This window comes from Engystomops pustulosus, chromosome 9 (assembly GCF_040894005.1).
Source record: "Engystomops pustulosus chromosome 9, aEngPut4.maternal, whole genome shotgun sequence".
In the NCBI taxonomy this organism is placed as follows: Eukaryota; Metazoa; Chordata; class Amphibia; order Anura; family Leptodactylidae; genus Engystomops; species Engystomops pustulosus.
The window spans coordinates 61888929-61914638 of record NC_092419.1 but is presented as its reverse complement, the minus strand read 5'-3'; the positions used below and the strand labels follow the sequence as shown (position 1 = coordinate 61914638).

General features: G+C 45.3%; 86 pseudogenes; all 86 read right to left on the bottom strand.

Moving 5' to 3' along the window:
• Positions 1 to 225: 225 nt before the first annotated feature.
• Positions 226 to 344, bottom strand: LOC140094535 (5S ribosomal RNA; annotated as a pseudogene).
• A 448-nt stretch (positions 345 to 792) lies between these two features.
• Positions 793 to 911, bottom strand: LOC140090909 (5S ribosomal RNA; annotated as a pseudogene).
• Positions 912 to 981: 70 nt separating this feature from the next.
• Positions 982 to 1100, bottom strand: LOC140083452 (5S ribosomal RNA; annotated as a pseudogene).
• Positions 1101 to 1169: 69 nt separating this feature from the next.
• On the bottom strand, positions 1170 to 1288 carry LOC140081564 (5S ribosomal RNA; annotated as a pseudogene).
• Positions 1289 to 2114: 826 nt separating this feature from the next.
• Positions 2115 to 2233, bottom strand: LOC140082052 (5S ribosomal RNA; annotated as a pseudogene).
• A 70-nt stretch (positions 2234 to 2303) lies between these two features.
• Positions 2304 to 2422, bottom strand: LOC140083838 (5S ribosomal RNA; annotated as a pseudogene).
• Positions 2423 to 2492: 70 nt separating this feature from the next.
• LOC140090908 (5S ribosomal RNA) lies at positions 2493 to 2611 on the bottom strand (annotated as a pseudogene).
• Positions 2612 to 2681: 70 nt separating this feature from the next.
• On the bottom strand, positions 2682 to 2800 carry LOC140088849 (5S ribosomal RNA; annotated as a pseudogene).
• Positions 2801 to 2870: 70 nt separating this feature from the next.
• On the bottom strand, positions 2871 to 2989 carry LOC140093698 (5S ribosomal RNA; annotated as a pseudogene).
• Positions 2990 to 3058: 69 nt separating this feature from the next.
• On the bottom strand, positions 3059 to 3177 carry LOC140081553 (5S ribosomal RNA; annotated as a pseudogene).
• Positions 3178 to 3247: 70 nt separating this feature from the next.
• On the bottom strand, positions 3248 to 3366 carry LOC140094720 (5S ribosomal RNA; annotated as a pseudogene).
• Positions 3367 to 3814: 448 nt separating this feature from the next.
• LOC140089385 (5S ribosomal RNA) lies at positions 3815 to 3933 on the bottom strand (annotated as a pseudogene).
• Positions 3934 to 4003: 70 nt separating this feature from the next.
• Positions 4004 to 4122, bottom strand: LOC140083837 (5S ribosomal RNA; annotated as a pseudogene).
• Positions 4123 to 4570: 448 nt separating this feature from the next.
• LOC140087545 (5S ribosomal RNA) lies at positions 4571 to 4689 on the bottom strand (annotated as a pseudogene).
• Positions 4690 to 4758: 69 nt separating this feature from the next.
• On the bottom strand, positions 4759 to 4877 carry LOC140083550 (5S ribosomal RNA; annotated as a pseudogene).
• Positions 4878 to 4947: 70 nt separating this feature from the next.
• LOC140093158 (5S ribosomal RNA) lies at positions 4948 to 5066 on the bottom strand (annotated as a pseudogene).
• Positions 5067 to 5514: 448 nt separating this feature from the next.
• Positions 5515 to 5633, bottom strand: LOC140090907 (5S ribosomal RNA; annotated as a pseudogene).
• Positions 5634 to 5703: 70 nt separating this feature from the next.
• LOC140091833 (5S ribosomal RNA) lies at positions 5704 to 5822 on the bottom strand (annotated as a pseudogene).
• A 70-nt stretch (positions 5823 to 5892) lies between these two features.
• LOC140083836 (5S ribosomal RNA) lies at positions 5893 to 6011 on the bottom strand (annotated as a pseudogene).
• A 259-nt stretch (positions 6012 to 6270) lies between these two features.
• LOC140097924 (5S ribosomal RNA) lies at positions 6271 to 6389 on the bottom strand (annotated as a pseudogene).
• A 637-nt stretch (positions 6390 to 7026) lies between these two features.
• Positions 7027 to 7145, bottom strand: LOC140090906 (5S ribosomal RNA; annotated as a pseudogene).
• A 70-nt stretch (positions 7146 to 7215) lies between these two features.
• LOC140097535 (5S ribosomal RNA) lies at positions 7216 to 7334 on the bottom strand (annotated as a pseudogene).
• Positions 7335 to 7404: 70 nt separating this feature from the next.
• Positions 7405 to 7523, bottom strand: LOC140095680 (5S ribosomal RNA; annotated as a pseudogene).
• A 447-nt stretch (positions 7524 to 7970) lies between these two features.
• LOC140087566 (5S ribosomal RNA) lies at positions 7971 to 8089 on the bottom strand (annotated as a pseudogene).
• A 69-nt stretch (positions 8090 to 8158) lies between these two features.
• On the bottom strand, positions 8159 to 8277 carry LOC140087565 (5S ribosomal RNA; annotated as a pseudogene).
• Positions 8278 to 8346: 69 nt separating this feature from the next.
• On the bottom strand, positions 8347 to 8465 carry LOC140087564 (5S ribosomal RNA; annotated as a pseudogene).
• A 69-nt stretch (positions 8466 to 8534) lies between these two features.
• LOC140091606 (5S ribosomal RNA) lies at positions 8535 to 8653 on the bottom strand (annotated as a pseudogene).
• An 826-nt stretch (positions 8654 to 9479) lies between these two features.
• On the bottom strand, positions 9480 to 9598 carry LOC140082912 (5S ribosomal RNA; annotated as a pseudogene).
• A 69-nt stretch (positions 9599 to 9667) lies between these two features.
• On the bottom strand, positions 9668 to 9786 carry LOC140091706 (5S ribosomal RNA; annotated as a pseudogene).
• A 69-nt stretch (positions 9787 to 9855) lies between these two features.
• Positions 9856 to 9974, bottom strand: LOC140086633 (5S ribosomal RNA; annotated as a pseudogene).
• Positions 9975 to 10422: 448 nt separating this feature from the next.
• Positions 10423 to 10541, bottom strand: LOC140090905 (5S ribosomal RNA; annotated as a pseudogene).
• A 70-nt stretch (positions 10542 to 10611) lies between these two features.
• Positions 10612 to 10730, bottom strand: LOC140088837 (5S ribosomal RNA; annotated as a pseudogene).
• A 70-nt stretch (positions 10731 to 10800) lies between these two features.
• On the bottom strand, positions 10801 to 10919 carry LOC140090904 (5S ribosomal RNA; annotated as a pseudogene).
• A 70-nt stretch (positions 10920 to 10989) lies between these two features.
• Positions 10990 to 11108, bottom strand: LOC140101785 (5S ribosomal RNA; annotated as a pseudogene).
• Positions 11109 to 11178: 70 nt separating this feature from the next.
• Positions 11179 to 11297, bottom strand: LOC140078864 (5S ribosomal RNA; annotated as a pseudogene).
• Positions 11298 to 11366: 69 nt separating this feature from the next.
• On the bottom strand, positions 11367 to 11485 carry LOC140089184 (5S ribosomal RNA; annotated as a pseudogene).
• Positions 11486 to 11555: 70 nt separating this feature from the next.
• LOC140090903 (5S ribosomal RNA) lies at positions 11556 to 11674 on the bottom strand (annotated as a pseudogene).
• Positions 11675 to 11744: 70 nt separating this feature from the next.
• On the bottom strand, positions 11745 to 11863 carry LOC140088825 (5S ribosomal RNA; annotated as a pseudogene).
• Positions 11864 to 11933: 70 nt separating this feature from the next.
• LOC140085473 (5S ribosomal RNA) lies at positions 11934 to 12052 on the bottom strand (annotated as a pseudogene).
• A 70-nt stretch (positions 12053 to 12122) lies between these two features.
• On the bottom strand, positions 12123 to 12241 carry LOC140082051 (5S ribosomal RNA; annotated as a pseudogene).
• A 70-nt stretch (positions 12242 to 12311) lies between these two features.
• LOC140082908 (5S ribosomal RNA) lies at positions 12312 to 12430 on the bottom strand (annotated as a pseudogene).
• Positions 12431 to 13059: 629 nt separating this feature from the next.
• Positions 13060 to 13178, bottom strand: LOC140088813 (5S ribosomal RNA; annotated as a pseudogene).
• Positions 13179 to 13247: 69 nt separating this feature from the next.
• LOC140087563 (5S ribosomal RNA) lies at positions 13248 to 13366 on the bottom strand (annotated as a pseudogene).
• Positions 13367 to 13435: 69 nt separating this feature from the next.
• Positions 13436 to 13554, bottom strand: LOC140087562 (5S ribosomal RNA; annotated as a pseudogene).
• Positions 13555 to 13623: 69 nt separating this feature from the next.
• Positions 13624 to 13742, bottom strand: LOC140091483 (5S ribosomal RNA; annotated as a pseudogene).
• Positions 13743 to 14371: 629 nt separating this feature from the next.
• Positions 14372 to 14490, bottom strand: LOC140088799 (5S ribosomal RNA; annotated as a pseudogene).
• A 69-nt stretch (positions 14491 to 14559) lies between these two features.
• Positions 14560 to 14678, bottom strand: LOC140087542 (5S ribosomal RNA; annotated as a pseudogene).
• Positions 14679 to 14747: 69 nt separating this feature from the next.
• LOC140087561 (5S ribosomal RNA) lies at positions 14748 to 14866 on the bottom strand (annotated as a pseudogene).
• A 69-nt stretch (positions 14867 to 14935) lies between these two features.
• On the bottom strand, positions 14936 to 15054 carry LOC140091361 (5S ribosomal RNA; annotated as a pseudogene).
• Positions 15055 to 15880: 826 nt separating this feature from the next.
• Positions 15881 to 15999, bottom strand: LOC140092478 (5S ribosomal RNA; annotated as a pseudogene).
• Positions 16000 to 16068: 69 nt separating this feature from the next.
• On the bottom strand, positions 16069 to 16187 carry LOC140081542 (5S ribosomal RNA; annotated as a pseudogene).
• A 69-nt stretch (positions 16188 to 16256) lies between these two features.
• On the bottom strand, positions 16257 to 16375 carry LOC140086632 (5S ribosomal RNA; annotated as a pseudogene).
• A 448-nt stretch (positions 16376 to 16823) lies between these two features.
• On the bottom strand, positions 16824 to 16942 carry LOC140090902 (5S ribosomal RNA; annotated as a pseudogene).
• Positions 16943 to 17012: 70 nt separating this feature from the next.
• On the bottom strand, positions 17013 to 17131 carry LOC140088787 (5S ribosomal RNA; annotated as a pseudogene).
• Positions 17132 to 17201: 70 nt separating this feature from the next.
• LOC140090899 (5S ribosomal RNA) lies at positions 17202 to 17320 on the bottom strand (annotated as a pseudogene).
• Positions 17321 to 17390: 70 nt separating this feature from the next.
• LOC140088774 (5S ribosomal RNA) lies at positions 17391 to 17509 on the bottom strand (annotated as a pseudogene).
• A 70-nt stretch (positions 17510 to 17579) lies between these two features.
• On the bottom strand, positions 17580 to 17698 carry LOC140078746 (5S ribosomal RNA; annotated as a pseudogene).
• Positions 17699 to 17767: 69 nt separating this feature from the next.
• LOC140089183 (5S ribosomal RNA) lies at positions 17768 to 17886 on the bottom strand (annotated as a pseudogene).
• A 70-nt stretch (positions 17887 to 17956) lies between these two features.
• LOC140090898 (5S ribosomal RNA) lies at positions 17957 to 18075 on the bottom strand (annotated as a pseudogene).
• A 70-nt stretch (positions 18076 to 18145) lies between these two features.
• On the bottom strand, positions 18146 to 18264 carry LOC140088762 (5S ribosomal RNA; annotated as a pseudogene).
• Positions 18265 to 18334: 70 nt separating this feature from the next.
• Positions 18335 to 18453, bottom strand: LOC140078863 (5S ribosomal RNA; annotated as a pseudogene).
• Positions 18454 to 18523: 70 nt separating this feature from the next.
• Positions 18524 to 18642, bottom strand: LOC140083835 (5S ribosomal RNA; annotated as a pseudogene).
• Positions 18643 to 19271: 629 nt separating this feature from the next.
• Positions 19272 to 19390, bottom strand: LOC140088750 (5S ribosomal RNA; annotated as a pseudogene).
• Positions 19391 to 19460: 70 nt separating this feature from the next.
• Positions 19461 to 19579, bottom strand: LOC140093576 (5S ribosomal RNA; annotated as a pseudogene).
• Positions 19580 to 19648: 69 nt separating this feature from the next.
• Positions 19649 to 19767, bottom strand: LOC140081531 (5S ribosomal RNA; annotated as a pseudogene).
• Positions 19768 to 19837: 70 nt separating this feature from the next.
• Positions 19838 to 19956, bottom strand: LOC140089384 (5S ribosomal RNA; annotated as a pseudogene).
• A 70-nt stretch (positions 19957 to 20026) lies between these two features.
• Positions 20027 to 20145, bottom strand: LOC140094097 (5S ribosomal RNA; annotated as a pseudogene).
• Positions 20146 to 20782: 637 nt separating this feature from the next.
• Positions 20783 to 20901, bottom strand: LOC140082050 (5S ribosomal RNA; annotated as a pseudogene).
• Positions 20902 to 20971: 70 nt separating this feature from the next.
• On the bottom strand, positions 20972 to 21090 carry LOC140082048 (5S ribosomal RNA; annotated as a pseudogene).
• A 70-nt stretch (positions 21091 to 21160) lies between these two features.
• On the bottom strand, positions 21161 to 21279 carry LOC140083834 (5S ribosomal RNA; annotated as a pseudogene).
• Positions 21280 to 21538: 259 nt separating this feature from the next.
• On the bottom strand, positions 21539 to 21657 carry LOC140096745 (5S ribosomal RNA; annotated as a pseudogene).
• Positions 21658 to 21727: 70 nt separating this feature from the next.
• On the bottom strand, positions 21728 to 21846 carry LOC140082047 (5S ribosomal RNA; annotated as a pseudogene).
• A 70-nt stretch (positions 21847 to 21916) lies between these two features.
• LOC140083832 (5S ribosomal RNA) lies at positions 21917 to 22035 on the bottom strand (annotated as a pseudogene).
• Positions 22036 to 22105: 70 nt separating this feature from the next.
• Positions 22106 to 22224, bottom strand: LOC140094636 (5S ribosomal RNA; annotated as a pseudogene).
• Positions 22225 to 22294: 70 nt separating this feature from the next.
• On the bottom strand, positions 22295 to 22413 carry LOC140088738 (5S ribosomal RNA; annotated as a pseudogene).
• A 70-nt stretch (positions 22414 to 22483) lies between these two features.
• On the bottom strand, positions 22484 to 22602 carry LOC140093452 (5S ribosomal RNA; annotated as a pseudogene).
• A 69-nt stretch (positions 22603 to 22671) lies between these two features.
• Positions 22672 to 22790, bottom strand: LOC140081519 (5S ribosomal RNA; annotated as a pseudogene).
• Positions 22791 to 22860: 70 nt separating this feature from the next.
• On the bottom strand, positions 22861 to 22979 carry LOC140094718 (5S ribosomal RNA; annotated as a pseudogene).
• Positions 22980 to 23427: 448 nt separating this feature from the next.
• Positions 23428 to 23546, bottom strand: LOC140089383 (5S ribosomal RNA; annotated as a pseudogene).
• Positions 23547 to 23616: 70 nt separating this feature from the next.
• On the bottom strand, positions 23617 to 23735 carry LOC140083831 (5S ribosomal RNA; annotated as a pseudogene).
• A 448-nt stretch (positions 23736 to 24183) lies between these two features.
• On the bottom strand, positions 24184 to 24302 carry LOC140079611 (5S ribosomal RNA; annotated as a pseudogene).
• A 69-nt stretch (positions 24303 to 24371) lies between these two features.
• On the bottom strand, positions 24372 to 24490 carry LOC140079156 (5S ribosomal RNA; annotated as a pseudogene).
• A 70-nt stretch (positions 24491 to 24560) lies between these two features.
• On the bottom strand, positions 24561 to 24679 carry LOC140093157 (5S ribosomal RNA; annotated as a pseudogene).
• A 448-nt stretch (positions 24680 to 25127) lies between these two features.
• Positions 25128 to 25246, bottom strand: LOC140090897 (5S ribosomal RNA; annotated as a pseudogene).
• Positions 25247 to 25316: 70 nt separating this feature from the next.
• On the bottom strand, positions 25317 to 25435 carry LOC140091832 (5S ribosomal RNA; annotated as a pseudogene).
• A 70-nt stretch (positions 25436 to 25505) lies between these two features.
• On the bottom strand, positions 25506 to 25624 carry LOC140083830 (5S ribosomal RNA; annotated as a pseudogene).
• Between the last annotated feature and the right edge of the window lie 86 nt (positions 25625 to 25710).

Here is a 25710-nt window from a genome sequence, read left to right as displayed (position 1 = left end):
TCATATAGAAACTAACATAATTTTCAGGTTCAAAAAGGTCACCAGAACTTGGGATTCCAAGCCAGTCTCCCATGCTGGTACTTGCCAAGCCTTAAGCTGCATTGCTGCTGCGATCTGACAAGAGCAGGCACATTCAGCTTAGAATGGCCGTTGACAGCAGCTGTTCAATTTGAACCTTCTTTTGCTATCTCATAGAGAAACTAACACAATTTTCAGGTTCAAAAAGGTCAACGGAACTTGGGATTCCCAGCCAGTCTCCCATGCTGGTACTTGCCAAGCCTTAAGCTGCATCACTGCTGCGATCTGACAAGAGCACGCACATTCAGCTTAGAATGGCCGTTGACAGCAGCTGTTCAATTTGAACCTTCTTTTACTATCTCATAGAGAAACTAACACATTTTTCAGGTTCAAAAAGGTCAACGGAACTTGGGATTCCCAGCCAGTCTCCCATGCTGGTACTTGCCAAGCCTTAAGCTGCATCGCTGCTGCGATGTGACAAGAGCACACACATTCAGCTTAGAATGGCCATTGACAGCAGTTGTTCAATTTGAACCTTCTTCTACTATCTCATATAGAAACTAACACAATTTTCAGGTTCAAAAAGGTCACCAGAACTTGGCATTCCAAGCCAGTCTCCCATGCTGGTACTTGCCAAGCCTTAAGCTGCATTGCTGCTGCGATCTGACAAGAGCAGGCACATTCAGCTTAGAATGGCCGTTGACAGCAGCTGTTCAATTTGAACCTTCTTTTACTATCTCATAGAGAAACTAACACAATTTTCAGGTTCAAAAAGGTCAACAGAACTTGGGATTCCCAGCCAGTCTCCCATGCTGGTACTTGCCAAGCCTTAAGCTGCATTGCTGCTGCGATCTGACAAGAGCAGGCACATTCAGCTTAGAATGGCCGTTGACAGCAGCTGTTCAATTTGAACCTTCTTTTGCTATCTCATAGAGAAACTAACACAATTTTCAGGTTCAAAAAGGTCAACGGAACTTGGGATTCACAGCCAGTCTCCCATGCTGGTACTTGCCAAGCCTTAAGCTGCATTGCTGCTGCGATCTGATGAGAGCAGGCACATTCAGCTTAGAATGGCCGTTGACAGCAGCTGTTCAATTTGAACCTTCTTTTACTATCTCATAGAGAAACTAACACATTTTCAGGTTCAAAAAGGTCAACGGAACTTGGAATTCCCAGCCAGTCTCCCATGCTGGTACTTGCCAAGCCTTAAGCTGCATTGCTGCTGCGATCTGACGAGAGCAGGCACATTCAGCTTAGAATGGCCGTTGACAGCAGCTGTTCAATTTGAACCTTCTTTTACTATCTCATAGAGAAACTAACACAATTTTCAGGTTAAAAAAGGTCAACAGAACTTGGGATTCCCAGCCAGTCTCCCATGCTGGTGCTTGCCAAGCCTTAAGCTGCATTGCTGCTGTGATCTGACGAGAGCAGGCACATTCAGCTTAGAATGGCCGTTGACAGCAGCTGTTCAATTTGAACCTTCTTTTGCTATCTCATAGAGAAACTAACACAATTTTCAGGTTCAAAAAGGTCAACAGAACTTGGGATTCCCAGCCAGTCTCCCATGCTGGTACTTGCCAAGCCTTAAGCTGCATCGCTGCTGCGATCTGACAAGAGCACACACATTCAGCTTAGAATGGCCGTTGACAGCAGTTGTTCAATTTGAACTTTCTTCTACTATCTCATATAGAAACTAACACAATTTTCAGGTTCAAAAAGGTCAACAGAACTTGGGATTCCCAGCCAGTCTCCCATGCTGGTACTTGCCAAGCCTTAAGCTGCATCGCTGCTGCGATCTGACAAGAGCACACACATTCAGCTTAGAATGGCCGTTGACAGCAGTTGTTCAATTTGAACCTTCTTCTACTATCTCATATAGAAACTAACACAATTTTCAGGTTCAAAAAGGTCACCAGAACTTGGGATTCCAAGCCAGTCTCCCATGCTGGTACTTGCCAAGCCTTAAGCTGCATTGCTGCTGCGATCTGACAAGAGCAGGCACATTCAGCTTAGAATGGCCGTTGACAGCAGCTGTTCAATTTGAACCTTCTTTTACTATCTCATAGAGAAACTAACACAATTTTCAGGTTAAAAAAGGTCAACAGAACTTGGGATTCCCAGCCAGTCCCCCATGCTGGTACTTGCCAAGCCTTAAGCTGCATTGCTGCTGCGATCTGACGAGAGCAGGCACATTCAGCTTAGAATGGCCGTTGACAGCAGCTGTTCAATTTGAACCTTCTTTTGCTATCTCATAGAGAAACTAACACAATTCTCAGGTTCAAAGAGGTCAACGGAACTTGGGATTCCCAGCCAGTCTCCCATGCTGGTACTTGCCAAGCCTTAAGCTGCATTGCTGCTGCGATCTGACGAGAGCAGGCACATTCAGCTTAGAATTGCCGTTGACAGCAGCTGTTCAATTTGAACCTTCTTTTACTATCTCATAGAGAAACTAACACAATTTTCAGGTTCAAAAAGGTCAACAGAACTTGGGATTCCCAGCCAGTCTCCCATGCTGGTACTTGCCAAGCCTTAAGCTGCATTGCTGCTGCGATCTGACAAGAGCAGGCACATTCAGCTTAGAATGGCCGTTGACAGCAGCTGTTCAATTTGAACCTTCTTTTGCTATCTCATAGAGAAACTAACACAATTTTCAGGTTCAAAAAGGTCAACGGAACTTGGGATTCCCAGCCAGTCTCCCATGCTGGTACTTGCCAAGCCTTAAGCTGCATTGCTGCTGCGATCTGACGAGAGCAGGCACATTCAGCTTAGAATGGCCGTTGACAGCAGCTGTTCAATTTGAACCTTCTTTTGCTATCTCATAGAGAAACTAACACAATTTTCAGGTTCAAAAAGGTCAACGGAACTTGGGATTCCCAGCCAGTCTCCCATGCTGGTACTTGCCAAGCCTTAAGCTGCATTGCTGCTGCGATCTGATGAGAGCAGGCACATTCAGCTTAGAATGGCCGTTGACAGAAGCTGTTCAATTTGAACCTTCTTTTACTATCTCATAGAGAAACTAACACATTTTCAGGTTCAAAAAGGTCAACGGAACTTGGAATTCCCAGCCAGTCTCCCATGCTGGTACTTGCCAAGCCTTAAGCTGCATTGCTGCTGCGATCTGACGAGAGCAGGCACATTCAGCTTAGAATGGCCGTTGACAGCAGCTGTTCAATTTGAACCTTCTTTTACTATCTCATAGAGAAACTAACACAATTTTCAGTTTAAAAAAGGTTAACAGAACTTGGGATTCCCAGCCAGTCTCCCATGCTGGTACTTGCCAAGCCTTAAGCTGCATTGCTGCTGCGATCTGACGAGAGCAGGCACATTCAGCTTAGAATTGCCGTTGACAGCAGCTGTTCAATTTGAACCTTCTTTTACTATCTCATAGAGAAACTAACACAATTTTCAGGTTCAAAAAGGTCAACAGAACTTGGGATTCCCAGCCAGTCTCCCATGCTGGTACTTGCCAAGCCTTAAGCTGCATCGCTGCTGCGATCTGACAAGAGCACACACATTCAGCTTAGAATGGCCGTTGACAGCAGTTGTTCAATTTGAACCTTCTTCTACTATCTCATATAGAAACTAACACAATTTTCAGGTTCAAAAAGGTCACCAGAACTTGGGATTCCAAGCCAGTCTCCCATGCTGGTACTTGCCAAGCCTTAAGCTGCATTGCTGCTGCGATCTGACAAGAGCAGGCACATTCAGCTTAGAATGGCCGTTGACAGCAGCTGTTCAATTTGAACCTTCTTTTACTATCTCATAGAGAAACTATCACAATTTTCAGGTTCAAAAAGGTTAACAGAACTTGGGATTCCCAGCCAGTCTCCCATGCTGGTACTTGCCAAGCCTTAAGCTGCATTGCTGCTGCGATCTGACGAGAGCAGGCACATTCAGCTTAGAATGGCCGTTGACAGCAGCTGTTCAATTTGAACCTTCTTTTGCTATCTCATAGAGAAACTAACACAATTTTCAGGTTCAAAAAGGTCAACGGAACTTGGGATTCCCAGCCAGTCTCCCATGCTGGTACTTGCCAAGCCTTAAGCTGCATTGCTGCTGCGATCTGACGAGAGCAGGCACATTCAGCTTAGAATTGCCGTTGACAGCAGCTGTTCAATTTGAACCTTCTTTTACTATCTCATAGAGAAACTAACACAATTTTCAGGTTCAAAAAGGTCAACAGAACTTGGGATTCCCAGCCAGTCTCCCATGCTGGTACTTGCCAAGCCTTAAGCTGCATCGCTGCTGCGATCTGACAAGAGCACACACATTCAGCTTAGAATGGCCGTTGACAGCAGTTGTTCAATTTGAACCTTCTTCTACTATCTCATATAGAAACTAACACAATTTTCAGGTTCAAAAAGGTCACCAGAACTTGGGATTCCAAGCCAGTCTCCCATGCTGGTACTTGCCAAGCCTTAAGCTGCATTGCTGCTGCGATCTGACAAGAGCAGGCACATTCAGCTTAGAATGGCCGTTGACAGCAGCTGTTCAATTTGAACCTTCTTTTACTATCTCATAGAGAAACTATCACAATTTTCAGGTTCAAAAAGGTCAACAGAACTTGGGATTCCCAGCCAGTCTCCCATGCTGGTACTTGCCAAGCCTTACGCTGCATTGCTGCTGCGATCTGATGAGAGCAGGCACATTCAGCTTAGAATGGCCGTTGACAGCAGCTGTTCAATTTGAACCTTCTTTTACTATCTCATAGAGAAACTAACACATTTTCAGGTTCAAAAAGGTCAACGGAACTTGGAATTCCCAGTCAGTCTCCCATGCTGGTACTTGCCAAGCCTTAACCTGCATTGCTGCTGCGATCTGACGAGAGCAGGCACATTCAGCTTAGAATGGCCGTTGACAGGAGCTGTTCAATTTGAACCTTCTTTCACTATCTCATAGAGAAACTAACACAATTTTCAGGTTAAAAAAGGTCAACAGAACTTGGGATTCCCAGCCAGTCTCCCATGCTGGTACTTGCCAAGCCTTAAGCTGCATTGCTGCTGCGATCTGACGAGAGCAGGCACATTCAGCTTAGAATGGGCGTTGACAGCAGCTGTTCAATTTGAACCTTCTTTTACTATCTCATAGAGAAACTAACACAATTTTCAGGTTCAAAAAGGTCAACAGAACTTGGGAATCCCAGCCAGTCTCCCATGCTGGTACTTGCCAAGCCTTAAGCTGCATCGCTGCTGCGATCTGACAAGAGCACACACATTCAGCTTAGAATGGCCGTTGACAGCAGTTGTTCAATTTGAACCTTCTTCTACTATCTCATATAGAAACTAACACAATTTTCAGGTTCAAAAAGGTCACCAGAACTTGGGATTCCCAGCCAGTCTCCCATGCTGGTACTTGCCAAGCCTTAAGCTGCATTGCTGCTGCGATCTGACAAGAGCAGGCACATTCAGCTTAGAATGGCCGTTGACAGCAGCTGTTCAATTTAAACCTTCTTTTACTATCTCATAGAGAAACTAACACAATTTTCAGGTTCAAAAAGGTCAACAGAACTTGGGATTCCCAGCCAGTCTCCCATGCTGGTACTTGCCAAGCCTTAAGCTGCATTGCTGCTGCGATCTGACAAGAGCAGGCACATTCAGCTTAGAATGGCCGTTGACAGCAGCTGTTCAATTTGAACCTTCTTTTGCTATCTCATAGAGAAACTAACACAATTTTCAGGTTAAAAAAGGTCAACAGAACTTGGGATTCCCAGCCAGTCCCCCATGCTGGTACTTGCTAAGCCTTAAGCTGCATTGCTGCTGCGATCTGACGAGAGCAGGCACATTCAGCTTAGAATGGCCGTTGACAGCAGCTGTTCAATTTGAACCTTCTTTTGCTATCTCATAGAGAAACTAACACAATTTTCAGGTTCAAAAAGGTCAACGGAACTTGGGATTCCCAGCCAGTCTCCCATGCTGGTACTTGCCAAGCCTTAAGCTGCATTGCTGCTGCGATCTGACGAGAGCAGGCACATTCAGCTTAGAATTGCCGTTGACAGCAGCTGTTCAATTTGAACCTTCTTTTACTATCTCATAGAGAAACTAACACAATTTTCAGGTTCAAAAAGGTCAACAGAACTTGGGATTCCCAGCCAGTCTCCCATGCTGGTACTTGCCAAGCCTTAAGCTGCATCGCTGCTGCGATCTGACAAGAGCACACACATTCAGCTTAGAATGGCCGTTGACAGCAGCTGTTCAATTTGAACCTTCTTCTACTATCTCATATAGAAACTAACACAATTTTCAGGTTCAAAAAGGTCACCAGAACTTGGGATTCCAAGCCAGTCTCCCATGCTGGTACTTGCCAAGCCTTAAGCTGCATTGCTGCTGCGATCTGACGAGAGCAGGCACATTCAGCTTAGAATGGCCGTTGACAGCAGCTGTTCAATTTGAACCTTCTTTTGCTATCTCATAGAGAAACTAACACAATTTTCAGGTTCAAAAAGGTCAACGGAACTTGGGATTCCAAACCAGTCTCCCATGCTGGTACTTGCCAAGCCTTAAGCTGCATTGCTGCTGCGAACTGACGAGAGCAGGCACATTCAGCTTAGAATTGCCGTTGACAGCAGCTTTTCAATTTGAACCTTCTTTTACTATCTCATAGAGAAACTAACACAATTTTCAGGTTCAAAAAGGTCAACAGAACTTGGGAATCCCAGCCAGTCTCCCATGCTGGTACTTGCCAAGCCTTAAGCTGCATCGCTGCTGCGATCTGATTTGAGCACACACATTCAGCTTAGAATGGCCGTTGACAGCAGTTGTTCAATTTGAACCTTCTTCTACTATCTCATATAGAAACTAACACAATTTTCAGGTTCAAAAAGGTCGCCAGAACTTGGGATTCCAAGCCAGTCTCCCATGCTGGTACTTGCCAAGCCTTAAGCTGCATTGCTGCTGCAATCTGACAAGAGCAGGCACATTCAGCTTAGAATGGCCGTTGACAGCAGCTGTTCAATTTGAACCTTCTTTTACTATCTCATAGAGAAACTAACACAATTTTCAGGTTCAAAAAGGTCAACAGAACTTGGGATTCCCAGCCAGTCTCCCATGCTGGTACTTGCCAAGCCTTAAGCTGCATTGCTGCTGCGATCTGACAAGAGCAGGCACATTCAGCTTAGAATGGCCGTTGACAGCAGCTGTTCAATTTGAACCTTCTTTTGCTATCTCATAGAGAAACTAACACAATTTTCAGGTTAAAAAAGGTCAACAGAACATGGGATTCCCAGCCAGTCCCCCATGCTGGTACTTGCTAAGCCTTAAGCTGCATTGCTGCTGCGATCTGACGAGAGCAGGCACATTCAGCTTAGAATGGCCGTTGACAGCAGCTGTTCAATTTGAACCTTCTTTTGCTATCTCATAGAGAAACTAACACAATTTTCAGGTTCAAAAAGGTCAACTGAACTTGGGATTCCCAGCCAGTCTCCCATGCTGGTACTTGCCAAGCCTTAAGCTGCATTGCTGCTGCGATCTGACGAGAGCAGGCACATTCAGCTTAGAATTGCCGTTGACAGCAGCTGTTCAATTTGAACCTTCTTTTACTATCTCATAGAGAAACTAACACAATTTTCAGGTTCAAAAAGGTCAACAGAACTTGGGATTCCCAGCCAGTCTCCCATGCTGGTACTTGCCAAGCCTTAAGCTGCATCGCTGCTGCGATCTGACAAGAGCACACACATTCAGCTTAGAATGGCCGTTGACAGCAGCTGTTCAATTTGAACCTTCTTCTACTATCTCATATGGAAACTAACACAATTTTCAGGTTCAAAAAGGTCACCAGAACTTGGGATTCCAAGCCAGTCTCCCATGCTGGTACTTGCCAAGCCTTAAGCTGCATTGCTGCTGCGATCTGACAAGAGCAGGCACATTCAGCTTAGAATGGCCGTTGACAGCAGCTGTTCAATTTGAACCTTCTTTTACTATCTCATAGAGAAACTAACACATTTTCAGGTTCAAAAAGGTCAACGGAACTTGGAATTCCCAGCCAGTCTCCCATGCTGGTACTTGCCAAGCCTTACGCTGCATTGCTGCTGCGATCTGACGAGAGCAGGCACATTCAGCTTAGAATGGCCGTTGACAGCAGCTGTTCAATTTGAACCTTCTTTTACTATCTCATAGAGAAACTAACACATTTTCAGGTTCAAAAAGGTCAACGGAACTTGGAATTCCCAGCCAGTCTCCCATGCTGGTACTTGCCAAGCCTTACGCTGCATTGCTGCTGCGATCTGACGAGAGCAGGCACATTCAGCTTAGAATGGCCGTTGACAGCAGCTGTTCAATTTGAACCTTCTTTTACTATCTCATAGAGAAACTAACACATTTTCAGGTTCAAAAAGGTCAACGGAACTTGGAATTCCCAGCCAGTCTCCCATGCTGGTACTTGCCAAGCCTTACGCTGCATTGCTGCTGCGATCTGACGAGAGCAGGCACATTCAGCTTAGAATGGCCGTTGACAGCAGCTGTTCAATTTGAACCTTCTTTTACTATCTCATAGAGAAACTAACACATTTTCAGGTTCAAAAAGGTCAACGGAACTTGGAATTCCCAGCCAGTCTCCCATGCTGGTACTTGCCAAGCCTTACGCTGCTTTGCTGCTGCGATCTGACGAGAGCAGGCACATTCAGCTTAGAATGGCCGTTGACAGCAGCTGTTCAATTTGAACCTTCTTTTGCTATCTCATAGAGAAACTAACACAATTTTCAGGTTCAAAAAGGTCAACGGAACTTGGGATTCCCAGCCAGTCTCCCATGCTGGTACTTGCCAAGCCTTAAGCTGCATCGCTGCTGCGATCTGACAAGAGCACACACATTCAGCTTAGAATGGCCGTTGACAGCAGTTGTTCAATTTGAACCTTCTTCTACTATCTCATATAGAAACTAACACAATTTTCAGGTTCAAAAAGGTCACCAGAACTTGGGATTCCAAGCCAGTCTCCCATGCTGGTACTTGCCAAGCCTTAAGCTGCATTGCTGCTGCGATCTGACAAGAGCAGGCACATTCAGCTTAGAATGGCCGTTGACAGCAGCTGTTCAATTTGAACCTTCTTTTACTATCTCATAGAGAAAATAACTCAATTTTCAGGTTCAAAAAGGTCAACGGAACTTGGGATTCCCAGCCAGTCTCCCATGCTGGTACTTGCCAAGCCTTAAGCTGCATCGCTGCTGCGATCTGACAAGAGCACACACATACAGCTTAGAATGGCCGTTGACAGCAGTTGTTCAATTTGAACCTTCTTCTACTATCTCATATAGAAACTAACACAATTTTCAGGTTCAAAAAGGTCACCAGAACTTGGGATTCCAAGCCAGTCTCCCATGCTGGTACTTGCCAAGCCTTAAGCTGCATTGCTGCTGCGATCTGACAAGAGCAGGCACATTCAGCTTAGAATGGCCGTTGACAGCAGCTGTTCAATTTGAACCTTCTTTTACTATCTCATAGAGAAACTAACACAATTTTCAGGTTCAAAAAGGTCAACGGAACTTGGGATTCCCAGCCAGTCTCCCATGCTGGTACTTGCCAAGCCTTAAGCTGCATTGCTGCTGCGATCTGACGAGAGCAGGCACATTCAGCCTAGAATGGCCGTTGACAACAGCTGTTCAATTTGAACCTTCTTTTACTATCTCATAGAGAAACTAACACATTTTCAGGTTCAAAAAGGTCAACGGAACTTGGAATTCCCAGCCAGTCTCCCATGCTGGTACTTGCCAAGCATTAAGCTGCATTGCTGCTGCGATCTGACGAGAGCAGGCACATTCAGCTTAGAATGGCCGTTGACAGCAGCTGTTCAATTTGAACCTTCTTTTGCTATCTCATAGAGAAACTAACACATTTTCAGGTTCAAAAAGGTCAACAGAACTTGGGATTCCCAGCCAGTCCCCCATGCTGGTACTTGCCAAGCCTTAAGCTGCATTGCTGCTGCGATCTGACGAGAGCAGGCACATTCAGCTTAGAATTGCCGTTGACAGCAGCTGTTCAATTTGAACCTTCTTTTACTATCTCATAGAGAAACTTACACAATTTTCAGGTTCAAAAAGGTCAACAGAACTTGGGATTCCCAGCCAGTCTCCCATGCTGGTACTTGCCAAGCCTTAAGCTGCATCGCTGCTGCGATCTGACAAGAGCACACACATTCAGCTTAGAATGGCCGTTGACAGCAGTTGTTCAATTTGAACCTTCTTCTACTATCTCATATAGAAACTAACACAATTTTCAGGTTCAAAAAGGTCACCAGAACTTGGGATTCCAAGCCAGTCTCCCATGCTGGTACTTGCCAAGCCTTAAGCTGCATTGCTGCTGCGATCTGACAAGAGCAGGCACATTCAGCTTAGAATGGCCGTTGACAGCAGCTGTTCAATTTGAACCTTCTTTCACTATCTCATAGAGAAACTAACACAATTTTCAGGTTAAAAAAGGTCAACAGAACTTGGGATTCCCAGCCAGTCTCCCATGCTGGTACTTGCCAAGCCTTAAGCTGCATTGCTGCTGCGATCTGACAAGAGCAGGCACATTCAGCTTAGAATGGCCGTTGACAGCAGCTGTTCAATTTGAACCTTCTTTTGCTATCTCAAAGAGAAACTAACACAATTTTCAGGTTCAAAAAGGTCAACGGAACTTGGGATTCCCAGCCAGTCTCCCATGCTGGTACTTGCCAAGCCTTAAGCTGCATTGCTGCTGCGATCTGACGAGAGCAGGCACATTCAGCTTAGAATGGCCGTTGACAGCAGCTGCTCAATTTGAACCTTCTTTCACTATCTCATAGAGAAACTAACACAATTTTCAGGTTAAAAAAGGTCAACAGAACTTGGGATTCCCAGCCAGTCTCCCATGCTGGTACTTGCCAAGCCTTAAGCTGCATTGCTGCTGCGATCTGACAAGAGCAGGCACATTCAGCTTAGAATGGCCGTTGACAGCAGCTGTTCAATTTGAACCTTCTTTTGCTATCTCAAAGAGAAACTAACACAATTTTCAGGTTCAAAAAGGTCAACGGAACTTGGGATTCCCAGCCAGTCTCCTATGCTGGTACTTGCCAAGCCTTAAGCTGCATTGCTGCTGCGATCTGACGAGAGCAGGCACATTCAGCTTAGAATGGCCGTTGACAGCAGCTGTTCAATTTGAACCTTCTTTTACTATCTCATAGAGAAACTAACACAATTTTCAGGTTCAAAAAGGTCAACAGAACTTGGGATTCCCAGCCAGTCTCCCATGCTGGTACTTGCCAAGCCTTAAGCTGCATTGCTGCTGCGATCTGATGAGAGCAGGTACATTCAGCTTAGAATGGCCGTTGACAGCAGCTGTTCAATTTGAACCTTCTTTTACTATCTCATAGAGAAACTAACACATTTTCAGGTTCAAAAAGGTCAACGGAACTTGGAATTCCCAGCCAGTCTCCCATGCTGGTAATTGCCAAGCCTTAAGCTGCATTGCTGCTGCGATCTGACGAGAGCAGGCACATTCAGCTTAGAATGGCCGTTGACAGCAGCTGTTCAATTTGAACCTTCTTTCACTATCTCATAGAGAAACTAACACAATTTTCAGGTTAAAAAAGGTCAACAGAACTTGGGATTCCCAGCCAGTCTCCCATGCTGGTACTTGCCAAGCCTTAAGCTGCATTGCTGCTGCGATCTGACAAGAGCAGGCACATTCAGCTTAGAATGGCCGTTGACAGCAGCTGTTCAATTTGAACCTTCTTTTGCTATCTCAAAGAGAAACTAACACAATTTTCAGGTTCAAAAAGGTCAACGGAACTTGGGATTCCCAGCCAGTCTCCCATGCTGGTACTTGCCAAGCCTTAAGCTGCATTGCTGCTGCGATCTGACGAGAGCAGGCACATTCAGCTTAGAATGGCCGTTGACAGCAGCTGTTCAATTTGAACCTTCTTTTACTATCTCATAGAGAAACTAACACAATTCTCAGGTTCAAAGAGGTCAACAGAACTTGGGATTCCCAGCCAGTCTCCCATGCTGGTACTTGCCAAGCCTTAAGCTGCATTGCTGCTGCGATCTGACGAGAGCAGGCACATTCAGCTTAGAATTGCCGTTGACAGCAGCTGTTCAATTTGAACCTTCTTTTACTATCTCATAGAGAAACTAACACAATTTTCAGGTTCAAAAAGGTCAACAGAACTTGGGATTCCCAGCCAGTCCCCCATGCTGGTACTTGCCAAGCCTTAAGCTGCATTGCTGCTGCGATCTGACGAGAGCAGGCACATTCAGCTTAGAATGGCCGTTGACAGCAGCTGTTCAATTTGAACCTTCTTTTGCTATCTCATAGAGAAACTAACACAATTCTCAGGTTCAAAGAGGTCAACGGAACTTGGGATTCCCAGCCAGTCTCCCATGCTAGTACTTGCCAAGCCTTAAGCTGCATTGCTGCTGCGATCTGACGAGAGCAGGCACATTCAGCTTAGAATTGCCGTTGACAGCAGCTGTTCAATTTGAACCTTCTTTTACTATCTCATAGAGAAACTAACACAATTTTCAGGTTAAAAAAGGTCAACAGAACTTGGGATTCCCAGCCAGTCTCCCATGCTGGTACTTGCCAAGCCTTAAGCTGCATCGCTGCTGCGATCTGACAAGAGCACACACATTCAGCTTAGAATGGCCGTTGACAGCAGTTGTTCAATTTGAACCTTCTTCTACTATCTCATATAGAAACTAACACAATTTTCAGGTTCAAAAAGGTCACCAGAACTTGGGATTCCCAGCCAGTCTCCCATGCTGGTACTTGCCAAGCCTTAAGCTGCATTGCTGCTGCGATCTGACAAGAGCAGGCACATTCAGCTTAGAATGGCCGTTGACAGCAGCTGTTCAATTTGAACCTTCTTTTACTATCTCATAGAGAAACTAACACAATTTTCAGGTTCAAAAAGGTCAACAGAACTTGGGATTCCCAGCCAGTCTCCCATGCTGGTACTTGCCAAGCCTTAAGCTGCTGCGATCTGACAAGAGCAGGCACATTCAGCTTAGAATGGCCGTTGACAGCAGCTGTTCAATTTGAACCTTCTTTTGCTATCTCATAGAGAAACTAACACAATTTTCAGGTTCAAAAAGGTCAACGGAACTTGGGATTCCCAGCCAGTCTCCCATGCTGGTACTTGCCAAGCCTTAAGCTGCATTGCTGCTGCGATCTGACGAGAGCAGGCACATTCAGCTTAGAATGGCCGTTGACAGCAGCTGTTCAATTTGAACCTTCTTTTACTATCTCATAGAGAAACTAACACATTTTCAGGTTCAAAAAGGTCAACGGAACTTGGAATTCCCAGCCAGTCTCCCATGCTGGTACTTGCCAAGCCTTACGCTGCATTGCTGCTGCGATCTGACGAGAGCAGGCACATTCAGCTTAGAATGGCCGTTGACAGCAGCTGTTCAATTTGAACCTTCTTTTACTATCTCATAGAGAAACTAACACATTTTCAGGTTCAAAAAGGTCAACGGAACTTGGAATTCCCAGCCAGTCTCCCATGCTGGTACTTGCCAAGCCTTACGCTGCATTGCTGCTGCGATCTGACGAGAGCAGGCACATTCAGCTTAGAATGGCCGTTGACAGCAGCTGTTCAATTTGAACCTTCTTTTACTATCTCATAGAGAAACTAACACATTTTCAGGTTCAAAAAGGTCAACGGAACTTGGAATTCCCAGCCAGTCTCCCATGCTGGTACTTGCCAAGCCTTACGCTGCTTTGCTGCTGCGATCTGACGAGAGCAGGCACATTCAGCTTAGAATGGCCGTTGACAGCAGCTGTTCAATTTGAACCTTCTTTTGCTATCTCATAGAGAAACTAACACAATTTTCAGGTTCAAAAAGGTCAACGGAACTTGGGATTCCCAGCCAGTCTCCCATGCTGGTACTTGCCAAGCCTTAAGCTGCATCGCTGCTGCGATCTGACAAGAGCACACACATTCAGCTTAGAATGGCCGTTGACAGCAGTTGTTCAATTTGAACCTTCTTCTACTATCTCATATAGAAACTAACACAATTTTCAGGTTCAAAAAGGTCACCAGAACTTGGGATTCCAAGCCAGTCTCCCATGCTGGTACTTGCCAAGCCTTAAGCTGCATTGCTGCTGCGATCTGACAAGAGCAGGCACATTCAGCTTAGAATGGCCGTTGACAGCAGCTGTTCAATTTGAACCTTCTTTTACTATCTCATAGAGAAACTAACACAATTTTCAGGTTCAAAAAGGTCAACAGAACTTGGGATTCCCAGCCAGTCTCCCATGCTGGTACTTGCCAAGCCTTAAGCTGCTGCGATCTGACAAGAGCAGGCACATTCAGCTTAGAATGGCCGTTGACAGCAGCTGTTCCATTTGAACCTTCTTTTGCTATCTCATAGAGAAACTAACACAATTTTCAGGTTCAAAAAGGTCAACGGAACTTGGGATTCCCAGCCAGTCTCCCATGCTGGTACTTGCCAAGCCTTAAGCTGCATTGCTGCTGCGATCTGACGAGAGCAGGCACATTCAGCTTAGAATGGCCGTTGACAGCAGCTGTTCAATTTGAACCTTCTTTTACTATCTCATAGAGAAACTAACACATTTTCAGGTTCAAAAAGGTCAACGGAACTTGGAATTCCCAGCCAGTCTCCCATACTGGTACTTGCCAAGCCTTACGCTGCATTGCTGCTGCGATCTGACGAGAGCAGGCACATTCAGCTTAGAATGGCCGTTGACAGCAGCTGTTCAATTTGAACCTTCTTTTACTATCTCATAGAGAAACTAACACATTTTCAGGTTCAAAAAGGTCAACGGAACTTGGAATTCCCAGCCAGTCTCCCATGCTGGTACTTGCCAAGCCTTACGCTGCATTGCTGCTGCGATCTGACGAGAGCAGGCACATTCAGCTTAGAATGGCCGTTGACAGCAGCTGTTCAATTTGAACCTTCTTTTACTATCTCATAGAGAAACTAACACATTTTCAGGTTCAAAAAGGTCAACGGAACTTGGAATTCCCAGCCAGTCTCCCATGCTGGTACTTGCCAAGCCTTACGCTGCTTTGCTGCTGCGATCTGACGAGAGCAGGCACATTCAGCTTAGAATGGCCGTTGACAGCAGCTGTTCAATTTGAACCTTCTTTTGCTATCTCATAGAGAAACTAACACAATTTTCAGGTTCAAAAAGGTCAACGGAACTTGGGATTCCCAGCCAGTCTCCCATGCTGGTACTTGCCAAGCCTTAAGCTGCATCGCTGCTGCGATCTGACAAGAGCACACACATTCAGCTTAGAATGGCCGTTGACAGCAGTTGTTCAATTTGAACCTTCTTCTACTATCTCATATAGAAACTAACACAATTTTCAGGTTCAAAAAGGTCACCAGAACTTGGGATTCCAAGCCAGTCTCCCATGCTGGTACTTGCCAAGCCTTAAGCTGCATTGCTGCTGCGATCTGACAAGAGCAGGCACATTCAGCTTAGAATGGCCGTTGACAGCAGCTGTTCAATTTGAACCTTCTTTTACTATCTCATAGAGAAAATAACTCAATTTTCAGGTTCAAAAAGGTCAACGGAACTTGGGATTCCCAGCCAGTCTCCCATGCTGGTACTTGCCAAGCCTTAAGCTGCATCGCTGCTGCGATCTGACAAGAGCACACACATACAGCTTAGAATGGCTGTTGACAGCAGTTGTTCAATTTGAACCTTCTTCTACTATCTCATATAGAAACTAACACAATTTTCAGGTTCAAAAAGGTCACCAGAACTTGGGATTCCAAGCCAGTCTCCCATGCTGGTACTTGCCAAGCCTTAAGCTGCATTGCTGCTGCGATCTGACAAGAGCAGGCACATTCAGCTTAGAATGGCCGTTGACAGCAGCTGTTCAATTTGAACCTTCTTTTACTATCTCATAGAGAAACTAACACAATTTTCAGGTTCAAAAAGGTCAACGGAACTTGGGATTCCCAGCCAGTCTGCCATGCTGGTACTTGCCAAGCCTTAAGCTGCATTGCTGCTGCGATCTGACGAGAGCAGGCACATTCAGCCTAGAATGGCCGTTGACAACAGCTGTTCAATTTGAACCTTCTTTTACTATCTCATAGAGAAACTAACACATTTTCAGGTTCAAAAAGGTCAACGGAACTTGGAATTCCCAGCCAGTCTCCCATGCTGGTACTTGCCAAGCCTTAAGCTGCATTGCTGCTGCGATCTGACGAGAGCAGGCACATTCAGCTTAGAATGGCCGTTGACAGCAGCTGTTCAATTTGAACCTTCTTTTGCTATCTCATAGAGAAACTAACACATTTTCAGGTTCAAAAAGGTCAACAGAACTTGGGATTCCCAGCCAGTCCCCCATGCTGGTACTTGCCAAGCCTTAAGCTGCATTGCTGCTGCGATCTGACGAGAGCAGGCACATTCAGCTTAGAATTGCCGTTGACAGCAGCTGTTCAATTTGAACCTTCTTTTACTATCTCATAGAGAAACTAACACAATTTTCAGGTTCAAAAAGGTCAACAGAACTTGGGATTCCCAGCCAGTCTCCCATGCTGGTACTTGCCAAGCCTTAAGCTGCATCGCTGCTGCGATCTGACAAGAGCACACACATTCAGCTTAGAATGGCCGTTGACAGCAGTAGTTCAATTTGAACCTTCTTCTACTATCTCATATAGAAACTAACACAATTTTCAGGTTCAAAAAGGTCACCAGAACTTGGGATTCCAAGCCAGTCTCCCATGCTGGTACTTGCCAAGCCTTAAGCTGCATTGCTGCTGCGATCTGACAAGAGCAGGCACATTCAGCTTAGAATGGCCGTTGACAGCAGCTGTTCAATTTGAACCTTCTTTCACTATCTCATAGAGAAACTAACACAATTTTCAGGTTAAAAAAGGTCAACAGAACTTGGGATTCCCAGCCAGTCTCCCATGCTGGTACTTGCCAAGCCTTAAGCTGCATTGCTGCTGCGATCTGACAAGAGCAGGCACATTCAGCTTAGAATGGCCGTTGACAGCAGCTGTTCAATTTGAACCTTCTTTTGCTATCTCAAAGAGAAACTAACACAATTTTCAGGTTCAAAAAGGTCAACGGAACTTGGGATTCCCAGCCAGTCTCCCATGCTGGTACTTGCCAAGCCTTAAGCTGCATTGCTGCTGCGATCTGACGAGAGCAGGCACATTCAGCTTAGAATGGCCGTTGACAGCAGCTGCTCAATTTGAACCTTCTTTCACTATCTCATAGAGAAACTAACACAATTTTCAGGTTAAAAAAGGTCAACAGAACTTGGGATTCCCAGCCAGTCTCCCATGCTGGTACTTGCCAAGCCTTAAGCTGCATTGCTGCTGCGATCTGACAAGAGCAGGCACATTCAGCTTAGAATGGCCGTTGACAGCAGCTGTTCAATTTGAACCTTCTTTTGCTATCTCAAAGAGAAACTAACACAATTTTCAGGTTCAAAAAGGTCAACGGAACTTGGGATTCCCAGCCAGTCTCCCATGCTGGTACTTGCCAAGCCTTAAGCTGCATTGCTGCTGCGATCTGACGAGAGCAGGCACATTCAGCTTAGAATGGCCGTTGACAGCAGCTGTTCAATTTGAACCTTCTTTTACTATCTCATAGAGAAACTAACACAATTTTCAGGTTCAAAAAGGTCAACAGAACTTGGGATTCCCAGCCAGTCTCCCATGCTGGTACTTGCCAAGCCTTAAGCTGCATTGCTGCTGCGATCTGATGAGAGCAGGTACATTCAGCTTAGAATGGCCGTTGACAGCAGCTGTTCAATTTGAACCTTCTTTTACTATCTCATAGAGAAACTAACACATTTTCAGGTTCAAAAAGGTCAACGGAACTTGGAATTCCCAGCCAGTCTCCCATGCTGGTAATTGCCAAGCCTTAAGCTGCATTGCTGCTGCGATCTGACGAGAGCAGGCACATTCAGCTTAGAATGGCCGTTGACAGCAGCTGTTCAATTTGAACCTTCTTTCACTATCTCATAGAGAAACTAACACAATTTTCAGGTTAAAAAAGGTCAACAGAACTTGGGATTCCCAGCCAGTCTCCCATGCTGGTACTTGCCAAGCCTTAAGCTGCATTGCTGCTGCGATCTGACAAGAGCAGGCACATTCAGCTTAGAATGGCCGTTGACAGCAGCTGTTCAATTTGAACCTTCTTTTGCTATCTCAAAGAGAAACTAACACAATTTTCAGGTTCAAAAAGGTCAACGGAACTTGGGATTCCCAGCCAGTCTCCCATGCTGGTACTTGCCAAGCCTTAAGCTGCATTGCTGCTGCGATCTGACGAGAGCAGGCACATTCAGCTTAGAATGGCCGTTGACAGCAGCTGTTCAATTTGAACCTTCTTTTACTATCTCATAGAGAAACTAACACAATTTTCAGGTTCAAAAAGGTCAACAGAACTTGGGATTCCCAGCCAGTCTCCCATGCTGGTACTTGCCAAGCCTTAAGCTGCATTGCTGCTGCGATCTGACGAGAGCAGGCACATTCAGCTTAGAATGGCCGTTGACAGCAGCTGTTCAATTTGAACCTTCTTTTGCTATCTCATAGAGAAACTAACACAATTCTCAGGTTCAAAGAGGTCAACGGAACTTGGGATTCCCAGCCAGTCTCCCATGCTGGTACTTGCCAAGCCTTAAGCTGCATTGCTGCTGCGATCTGACGAGAGCAGGCACATTCAGCTTAGAATTGCCGTTGACAGCAGCTGTTCAATTTGAACCTTCTTTTACTATCTCATAGAGAAACTAACACAATTTTCAGGTTAAAAAAGGTCAACAGAACTTGGGATTCCCAGCCAGTCTCCCATGCTGGTACTTGCCAAGCCTTAAGCTGCATCGCTGCTGCGATCTGACAAGAGCACACACATTCAGCTTAGAATGGCCGTTGACAGCAGTTGTTCAATTTGAACCTTCTTCTACTATCTCATATAGAAACTAACACAATTTTCAGGTTCAAAAAGGTCACCAGAACTTGGGATTCCCAGCCAGTCTCCCATGCTGGTACTTGCCAAGCCTTAAGCTGCATTGCTGCTGCGATCTGACAAGAGCAGGCACATTCAGCTTAGAATGGCCGTTGACAGCAGCTGTTCAATTTGAACCTTCTTTTACTATCTCATAGAGAAACTAACACAATTTTCAGGTTCAAAAAGGTCAACAGAACTTGGGATTCCCAGCCAGTCTCCCATGCTGGTACTTGCCAAGCCTTAAGCTGCTGCGATCTGACAAGAGCAGGCACATTCAGCTTAGAATGGCCGTTGACAGCAGCTGTTCAATTTGAACCTTCTTTTGCTATCTCATAGAGAAACTAACACAATTTTCAGGTTCAAAAAGGTCAACGGAACTTGGGATTCCCAGCCAGTCTCCCATGCTGGTACTTGCCAAGCCTTAAGCTGCATTGCTGCTGCGATCTGACGAGAGCAGGCACATTCAGCTTAGAATGGCCGTTGACAGCAGCTGTTCAATTTGAACCTTCTTTTGCTATCTTATAGAGAAACTAACACAATTTTCAGGTTCAAAAAGGTCAACGGAACTTGGGATTCCCAGCCAGTCTCCCATGCTGGTACTTGCCAAGCCTTAAGCTGCATTGCTGCTGCGATCTGATGAGAGCAGGCACATTCAGCTTAGAATGGCCGTTGACAGCAGCTGTTCAATTTGAACCTTCTTTTACTATCTCATAGAGAAACTAACACATTTTCAGGTTCAAAAAGGTCAACGGAACTTGGAATTCCCAGCCAGTCTCCCATGCTGGTACTTGCCAAGCCTTAAGCTGCATTGCTGCTGCGATCTGACGAGAGCAGGCACATTCAGCTTAGAATGGCCGTTGACAGCAGCTGTTCAATTTGAACCTACTTTTACTATCTCATAGAGAAACTAACACAATTTTCAGTTTAAAAAAGGTTAACAGAACTTGGGATTCCCAGCCAGTCTCCCATGCTGGTACTTGCCAAGCCTTAAGCTGCATTGCTGCTGCGATCTGACGAGAGCAGGCACATTCAGCTTAGAATGGCCGTTGACAGCAGCTGTTCAATTTGAACCTTCTTTTGCTATCTCATAGAGAAACTAACACAATTTTCAGGTTCAAAAAGGTCAATGGAACTTGGGATTCCCAGCCAGTCTCCCATGCTGGTACTTGCCAAGCCTTAAGCTGCATTGCTGCTGCGATCTGACGAGAGCAGGCACATTCAGCTTAGAATTGCCGTTGACAGCAGCTGTTCAATTTGAACCTTCTTTTACTATCTCATAGAGAAACTAACACAATTTTCAGGTTCAAAAAGGTCAACAGAACTTGGGATTCCCAGCCAGTCTCCCATGCTGGTACTTGCCAAGCCTTAAGCTGCATCGCTGCTGCGATCTGACAAGAGCACACACATTAAGCTTAGAATGGCCGTTGACAGCAGTTGTTCAATTTGAACCTTCTTCTACTATCTCATATAGAAACTAACACAATTTTCAGGTTCAAAAAGGTCAACAGAACTTGGGATTCCCAGCCAGTCTCCCATGCTGGTACTTGCCAAGCCTTAAGCTGCATCGCTGCTGCGATCTGACAAGAGCACACACATTCAGCTTAGAATGGCCGTTGACAGCAGTTGTTCAATTTGAACCTTCTTCTACTATCTCATATAGAAACTAACACAATTTTCAGGTTCAAAAAGGTCACCAGAACTTGGGATTCCAAGCCAGTCTCCCATGCTGGTACTTGCCAAGCCTTAAGCTGCATTGCTGCTGCGATCTGACAAGAGCAGGCACATTCAGCTTAGAATGGCCGTTGACAGCAGCTGTTCAATTTGAACCTTCTTTTACTATCTCATAGAGAAACTAACACAATTTTCAGGTTAAAAAAGGTCAACAGAACTTGGGATTCCCAGCCAGTCCCCCATGCTGGTACTTGCCAAGCCTTAAGCTGCATTGCTGCTGCGATCTGACGAGAGCAGGCACATTCAGCTTAGAATGGCCGTTGACAGCAGCTGTTCAATTTGAACCTTCTTTTGCTATCTCATAGAGAAACTAACACAATTTTCAGGTTCAAAAAGGTCAACAGAACTTGGGATTCCCAGCCAGTCCCCCATGCTGGTACTTGCCAAGCCTTAAGCTGCATTGCTGCTGCGATCTGACGAGAGCAGGCACATTCAGCTTAGAATGGCCGTTGACAGCAGCTGTTCAATTTGAACCTTCTTTTGCTATCTCATAGAGAAACTAACACAATTCTCAGATTCAAAGAGGTCAACGGAACTTGGGATTCCCAGCCAGTCTCCCATGCTGGTACTTGCCAAGCCTTAAGCTGCATTGCTGCTGCGATCTGACGAGAGCAGGCACATTCAGCTTAGAATTGCCGTTGACAGCAGCTGTTCAATTTGAACCTTCTTTTACTATCTCATAGAGAAACTAACACAATTTTCAGGTTCAAAAAGGTCAACAGAACTTGGGATTCCCAGCCAGTCTCCCATGCTGGTACTTGCCAAGCCTTAAGCTGCATCGCTGCTGCGATCTGACAAGAGCACACACATTCAGCTTAGAATGGCCGTTGACAGCAGTTGTTCAATTTGAACCTTCTTCTACTATCTCATATAGAAACTAACACAATTTTCAGGTTCAAAAAGGTCACCAGAACTTGGGATTCCCAGCCAGTCTCCCATGCTGGTACTTGCCAAGCCTTAAGCTGCATTGCTGCTGCGATCTGACGAGAGCAGGCACATTCAGCTTAGAATTGCCGTTGACAGCAGCTGCTCAATTTGAACCTTCTTTTACTATCTCATAGAGAAACTAACACAATTTTCAGGTTCAAAAAGGTCAACAGAACTTGGGATTCCCAGCCAGTCCCCCATGCTGGTACTTGCCAAGCCTTAAGCTGCATTGCTGCTGCGATCTGACGAGAGCAGGCACATTCAGCTTAGAATGGCCGTTGACAGCAGCTGTTCAATTTGAACCTTCTTTTGCTATCTCATAGAGAAACTAACACAATTCTCAGATTCAAAGAGGTCAACGGAACTTGGGATTCCCAGCCAGTCTCCCATGCTGGTACTTGCCAAGCCTTAAGCTGCATTGCTGCTGCGATCTGACGAGAGCAGGCACATTCAGCTTAGAATTGCCGTTGACAGCAGCTGTTCAATTTGAACCTTCTTTTACTATCTCATAGAGAAACTAACACAATTTTCAGGTTCAAAAAGGTCTACAGAACTTGGGATTCCCAGCCAGTCTCCCATGCTGGTACTTGCCAAGCCTTAAGCTGCATTGCTGCTGCGATCTGACAAGAGCAGGCACATTCAGCTTAGAATGGCCGTTGACAGCAGCTGTTCAATTTGAACCTTCTTTTGCTATCTCATAGAGAAACTAACACAATTTTCAGGTTCAAAAAGGTCAACGGAACTTGGGATTCCCAGCCAGTCTCCCATGCTGGTACTTGCCAAGCCTTAAGCTGCATTGCTGCTGCGATCTGACGAGAGCAGGCACATTCAGCTTAGAATGGCCGTTGACAGCAGCTGTTCAATTTGAACCTTCTTTTGCTATCTCATAGAGAAACTAACACAATTTTCAGGTTCAAAAAGGTCAACGGAACTTGGGATTCCCAGCCAGTCTCCCATGCTGGTACTTGCCAAGCCTTAAGCTGCATTGCTGCTGCGATCTGATGAGAGCAGGCACATTCAGCTTAGAATGGCCGTTGACAGAAGCTGTTCAATTTGAACCTTCTTTTACTATCTCATAGAGAAACTAACACATTTTCAGGTTCAAAAAGGTCAACGGAACTTGGAATTCCCAGCCAGTCTCCCATGCTGGTACTTGCCAAGCCTTAAGCTGCATTGCTGCTGCGATCTGACGAGAGCAGGCACATTCAGCTTAGAATGGCCGTTGACAGCAGCTGTTCAATTTGAACCTTCTTTTACTATCTCATAGAGAAACTAACACAATTTTCAGTTTAAAAAAGGTTAACAGAACTTGGGATTCCCAGCCAGTCTCCCATGCTGGTACTTGCCAAGCCTTAAGCTGCATTGCTGCTGCGATCTGACGAGAGCAGGCACATTCAGCTTAGAATTGCCGTTGACAGCAGCTGTTCAATTTGAACCTTCTTTTACTATCTCATAGAGAAACTAACACAATTTTCAGGTTCAAAAAGGTCAACAGAACTTGGGATTCCCAGCCAGTCTCCCATGCTGGTACTTGCCAAGCCTTAAGCTGCATCGCTGCTGCGATCTGACAAGAGCACACACATTCAGCTTAGAATGGCCGTTGACAGCAGCTGTTCAATTTGAACCTTCTTCTACTATCTCATATAGAAACTAACACAATTTTCAGGTTCAAAAAGGTCACCAGAACTTGGGATTCCAAGCCAGTCTCCCATGCTGGTACTTGCCAAGCCTTAAGCTGCATTGCTGCTGCGATCTGACAAGAGCAGGCACATTCAGCTTAGAATGGCCGTTGACAGCAGCTGTTCAATTTGAACCTTCTTTTACTATCTCATAGAGAAACTATCACAATTTTCAGGTTCAAAAAGGTTAACAGAACTTGGGATTCCCAGCCAGTCTCCCATGCTGGTACTTGCCAAGCCTTAAGCTGCATTGCTGCTGCGATCTGACGAGAGCAGGCACATTCAGCTTAGAATGGCCGTTGACAGCAGCTGTTCAATTTGAACCTTCTTTTGCTATCTCATAGAGAAACTAACACAATTTTCAGGTTCAAAAAGGTCAACGGAACTTGGGATTCCCAGCCAGTCTCCCATGCTGGTACTTGCCAAGCCTTAAGCTGCATTGCTGCTGCGATCTGACGAGAGCAGGCACATTCAGCTTAGAATTGCCGTTGACAGCAGCTGTTCAATTTGAACCTTCTTTTACTATCTCATAGAGAAACTAACACAATTTTCAGGTTCAAAAAGGTCAACAGAACTTGGGATTCCCAGCCAGTCTCCCATGCTGGTACTTGCCAAGCCTTAAGCTGCATCGCTGCTGCGATCTGACAAGAGCACACACATTCAGCTTAGAATGGCCGTTGACAGCAGTTGTTCAATTTGAACCTTCTTCTACTATCTCATATAGAAACTAACACAATTTTCAGGTTCAAAAAGGTCACCAGAACTTGGGATTCCAAGCCAGTCTCCCATGCTGGTACTTGCCAAGCCTTAAGCTGCATTGCTGCTGCGATCTGACAAGAGCAGGCACATTCAGCTTAGAATGGCCGTTGACAGCAGCTGTTCAATTTGAACCTTCTTTTACTATCTCATAGAGAAACTATCACAATTTTCAGGTTCAAAAAGGTCAACAGAACTTGGGATTCCCAGCCAGTCTCCCATGCTGGTACTTGCCAAGCCTTAAGCTGCATTGCTGCTGCGATCTGATGAGAGCAGGCACATTCAGCTTAGAATGGCCGTTGACAGCAGCTGTTCAATTTGAACCTTCTTTTACTATCTCATAGAGAAACTAACACATTTTCAGGTTCAAAAAGGTCAACGGAACTTGGAATTCCCAGTCAGTCTCCCATGCTGGTACTTGCCAAGCCTTAAGCTGCATTGCTGCTGCGATCTGACGAGAGCAGGCACATTCAGCTTAGAATGGCCGTTGACAGGAGCTGTTCAATTTGAACCTTCTTTCACTATCTCATAGAGAAACTAACACAATTTTCAGGTTAAAAAAGGTCAACAGAACTTGGGATTCCCAGCCAGTCTCCCATGCTGGTACTTGCCAAGCCTTAAGCTGCATTGCTGCTGCGATCTGACGAGAGCAGGCACATTCAGCTTAGAATGGGCGTTGACAGCAGCTGTTCAATTTGAACCTTCTTTTACTATCTCATAGAGAAACTAACACAATTTTCAGGTTCAAAAAGGTCAACAGAACTTGGGAATCCCAGCCAGTCTCCCATGCTGGTACTTGCCAAGCCTTAAGCTGCATCGCTGCTGCGATCTGACAAGAGCACACACATTCAGCTTAGAATGGCCGTTGACAGCAGTTGTTCAATTTGAACCTTCTTCTACTATCTCATATAGAAACTAACACAATTTTCAGGTTCAAAAAGGTCACCAGAACTTGGGATTCCAAGCCAGTCTCCCATGCTGGTACTTGCCAAGCCTTAAGCTGCATTGCTGCTGCGATCTGACAAGAGCAGGCACATTCAGCTTAGAATGGCCGTTGACAGCAGCTGTTCAATTTAAACCTTCTTTTACTATCTCATAGAGAAACTAACACAATTTTCAGGTTCAAAAAGGTCAACAGAACTTGGGATTCCCAGCCAGTCTCCCATGCTGGTACTTGCCAAGCCTTAAGCTGCATTGCTGCTGCGATCTGACAAGAGCAGGCACATTCAGCTTAGAATGGCCGTTGACAGCAGCTGTTTAATTTGAACCTTCTTTTGCTATCTCATAGAGAAACTAACACAATTTTCAGGTTAAAAAAGGTCAACAGAACTTGGGATTCCCAGCCAGTCCCCCATGCTGGTACTTGCTAAGCCTTAAGCTGCATTGCTGCTGCGATCTGACGAGAGCAGGCACATTCAGCTTAGAATGGCCGTTGACAGCAGCTGTTCAATTTGAACCTTCTTTTGCTATCTCATAGAGAAACTAACACAATTTTCAGGTTCAAAAAGGTCAACGGAACTTGGGATTCCCAGCCAGTCTCCCATGCTGGTACTTGCCAAGCCTTAAGCTGCATTGCTGCTGCGATCTGACGAGAGCAGGCACATTCAGCTTAGAATTGCCGTTGACAGCAGCTGTTCAATTTGAACCTTCTTTTACTATCTCATAGAGAAACTAACACAATTTTCAGGTTCAAAAAGGTCAACAGAACTTGG